Raw genomic sequence first — 3,853 nt, 5'->3', positions numbered from 1 at the left:
TATGAGAAAGCAGTGCTGGCCACTGAGCCACTGTACCACATCATGGTTGCAAACTTCTTAAACAGTGAAGAGAAAATAAAGAACAGAGAAGGGTAGGACAGGAAATCTGGACTCTAGCAAGGCTAGACATGCAAACTGAGGTAATGCAACTCCAAATTCTGTCATCTTTGAATGACTGGAGAAGAACAAATAGAGAGATCCACTCCTTTCAGCCAATGACAAATGAATAGAAGGAGATGCTAAGTGTGAGCTGTGCAGGATTTCTAAACAAGGCTCAGGGAAGAATAGAGCAGACATTGCCATCTTGTGGCTTTGAATTGCAGCAGCCAAACTCCCATCAAGAAATGCTGAGACTCCCCAGAGTTTTCCGTTCCTATTCCAGCTCTGCGGCATCCGCACTGTTTCAGTTTTATTTTTGCATTTTAATAAAGTTTGGAAAGACAGCACATGATGAATGGCAATCCCACTTTTATTAAATTAAAGATGATTGCATGGTAATGGAACACTCGGCTTTGAAATTAAATACATTTGTGGAGAGGTGCTGCCACATTTTAAAAACATTTTGCTTCACTCGAATATTCATCAGATTCTGTGGACAAGTTTTATAATGCAACGTGGAAAGACTGTTGCACAGACAGAGAACATTGCAGGAAATGCTGTTTGAGAAGTTCCTGGGGACACAGCGAGGGCTTACTGTTCAATAATTTAGGAAAGAGAGGCAGGTGGAGATGTGCAGATCTGGGTGGGGTTTCCCAAGCAGATATCGCCCTAACAAGAGTTAACTCAAGCTGAACTGATTCCTGGAGGTTTCATGACGTGATCTGCTACCTTCAACAGTTAAACTGCTGCCTTACTGTCCCAATCTCCAATGCTCCTTTAAATGATGAACAAAAGCATGTTAAAAAAAATTAGAAGACTCATTTTTTACCTCCTGAGTCATGCTGAGCAGCGCCCAGGAAATCAATCTTTATTCCTGGTGACTCCAGGGGAATCTCGCAGCGTAAAAGAGAGAGATAGTTTTTGCAGCTTTGAAACAAATACCTATTGAAGTTCAGAGCAGAATCTTGAATGATGTGGGCGATGGAAGGATTTGGGGCAGAATCATGCCGGAAATCCATTGAGGCCCAACACAATGTTGGAAGCATCTCTCTCCACATCTGTGAGTCTAGGCGAAAGTGAGGACTGCAGATGCTGGAGATCAGAGACAAGGTTAGAGTGTGCTGGAAAAGCGCAGCAGTTTAGGCAGCATCCAAGCAGCAGGAAATCAATATTTTAGGCAGGAGCCCTTCATCAGGAATGACCTCAATCCTGATGAAGGGCTCCTGCCCGAAACGTCGATTTTCCTGCTCCTCGATTTTCCTGCTGCCTGACATCTGTGCATCTGCTGAGTGATGAGGTGAGCTTCTCATGAGAAGTTGTCAAATAATGGAATTATTGCTTGTTAAATCCATTGTTAATGGACTGGATCACCTCATTGATATTTAGCTTTCTATCTTCCCAAACATACCCAGCCAGACATCAGGAATGTTCGGCATGGAGGTCAGGATGGACACCTGGGAATTTTAGTTCATTACTTGCTCTGAATGACCTCCATGTTGCACACTGAGCACCAAAATCTCAGGGCATACTCCATTGATACTGGCCTCATGCACCTTATAACCACGGATATTGGCATCCATGTTCCAACCTCTATGAACCCTCTTGGTACACCTTCCATTCACTAACAGGACACTTCTGCTCTTCAATACTGTTCCACGGGTTGCCCCAGTAACTCTCATTGTAATGTTGCAGCAAGGACACTGTGTGCTCAGGGGGACACACTCAGCCCATGGACTGCATCAGGCTGTATCTCTGGGCTCCTCACTCACTGTAAGCCCACCTGGATGCTGGGTTTGGGGAGGGAATTGCAATTGGATCAGACTGCTCGACACCAACATTGTCAGTGCAGTCTCAATCAATGGGTGTGAATCAGATAGCTTCCCAGTCAGATCTGGAGTCAGGCAGGGCTGCCCCCTCTCTCCTGCCTTGTTTGTGTGCTGCATCGAGCCATTTGCCGAGTCCATCAGGAAGGATGCGAGCCTGAGAGGGGTGACTATTCCTGGCAGTGGGGGCCTGCAGGTTAAGGCCTCCCTGTACATGGATGACGTCGCCGTTTTCTGCTCGGATCCGCTGTCCGTGCGCAGACTCATGTGCACATGTGACCAGTTCGAACGGGCCTCGGGGGCCAAGGTAAACCGAGGCAAGAGTGAGGCCATGCTCTTTGGGAACTGGGCCGACCAATCCTCGATCCCCTTCACCGTCAGGACCGACCACCTGAAGGTGCTGGGTATTTGGTTCAGGGGGGCTAGGGCATGCGCCAAGTCTTGGGAGGAGTGTATCAGCAAAGTGAGGCAGAAACTAGGCAGATGGAAGCTACGGTCGCTCTCCATCGCGGGAAAAAAACCTGGTCATCAGGTGTGAGGCACTGTCATTGCTATTATACGTGGCACAGGTCTGGCCTATTCCAGAACCTATGCTGCTGCAGTCACCCGGGCCATCTTCCAGTTTATATGGAGGTCAAAGATGGACCGGGTCCGAAGGGACTCGCTGTACAAAGATCTGGGCAACGGGGGAAAAAATACACCCAATGCCACCCTCACCCTGATGGCCACCTTTGTGTGTGGCTGCATCAAGCTGTGCGTGGATCCCCGGTACGCAAACACCAAGTGTCACTATGTACTGCGGTTCTACCTGTCCCCGGTGTTGCGAAGGATGGGCCTGGCCTCGTTGCTGCGGAACGCTCCGAGTAGTTGGACCGTTCCGTATCACCTGTCCTTCGTGGAGAAGTTTATGAAGAAAAACACCTTTGACCACAAGTCCATCAGGAAGTGGTCAGCACGTAGTGTCCTTGAGACCCTTCAGGAAAAGGAGAGGGCGGATCCTATCGAGCGGTTCCCTGAGCAGACTGTCAAAGCCATTTGGCAGAATGTCTCATCGCCAGAACTTTCCAACAAGCACCAAGACATGGCTTGGCTGGTGGTGAGAAGGGCTCTGCCTGTGAGATCCTTTATGCATGCCTGGACTCTCAGCCGCACCGCACGCTGCCATCGAAGCGGCTGCGGGGGGGGTGACGAGACTGTCACACACCTCCTTCTGGAATGTGCCTAGGCAGAAGTCTGGAGAGGAATGCAGTGGTGTTTGTCGCGGTTCGTCCCGAGCAGCGCCGTGACGCAAGACTCCGTGCTCTACGGTCTGTTCCCCGGGACGCACACCGAGACGAACATCTGGAGGATCATCAATTCGGTGAAGGACGGTCTCTGGGCGGTCCAAAACCTGTTGATCTTCCAGCTGAAGGAGTTGACCCCGACTGAGTGTTGCAGACTGGCACATTCCAAGGTCCAGGACTACGTGGTGAAGGATGCGCTGAAGCTTGGGGCAGCTGCCGCCAAGGTGCAGTGGGGAAAGACCACCGTGTAACGTCTGCCTGCCTAAAGAAGAACAGGGGGCCCGCGCAGTCATTTGGGCTCTGCTGACGCCTCAGCTAAAAATGTAATTGTACAGACTTGTAAATAGGAATGATTACTCTGTTTCGGTATGCAAAGAAATGGAATGTTTACGGATGTATGGCATGTCCAGTTGTACAGACAATCAAATTATTTTATGAATAAAGTATATTTTTGAAATAAAAAAAAAAGTAAGCCTACCTGGATGCTCACAGCAGCCCTGCCTTTCTTTACCTTTTGTGCTTTTGGACACAGTCAGTCAGTCAGTCAGTCACTGGGGATGGTCAGAGTCAGGGTGCTGCCAACATAATGGAGTGAGAAGTCAAATGATCGGCAGCCATCTGAGTCTTTCTGTCCTATTGCAGATTGGT

General features: G+C 49.1%; 1 pseudogene; it reads left to right on the top strand.

Annotated features, from left to right (window-relative positions):
* The first annotated feature begins 2,136 nt into the window (after nt 1–2,136).
* On the top strand, nt 2,137–3,456 carry LOC148148375 (uncharacterized; annotated as a pseudogene).
* The last annotated feature ends 397 nt before the right edge of the window (nt 3,457–3,853 follow it).

Source organism: Chiloscyllium plagiosum, unplaced genomic scaffold (assembly GCF_037043375.1).
Source record: "Chiloscyllium plagiosum isolate Xiang-an unplaced genomic scaffold, Cpla_swu_hap1 HiC_scaffold_13, whole genome shotgun sequence".
In the NCBI taxonomy this organism is placed as follows: Eukaryota; Metazoa; Chordata; class Chondrichthyes; order Orectolobiformes; family Hemiscylliidae; genus Chiloscyllium; species Chiloscyllium plagiosum.
The sequence above is the reverse complement of the archived record's forward strand: the minus strand, read 5'-3'. Positions and strand labels throughout refer to the sequence as shown.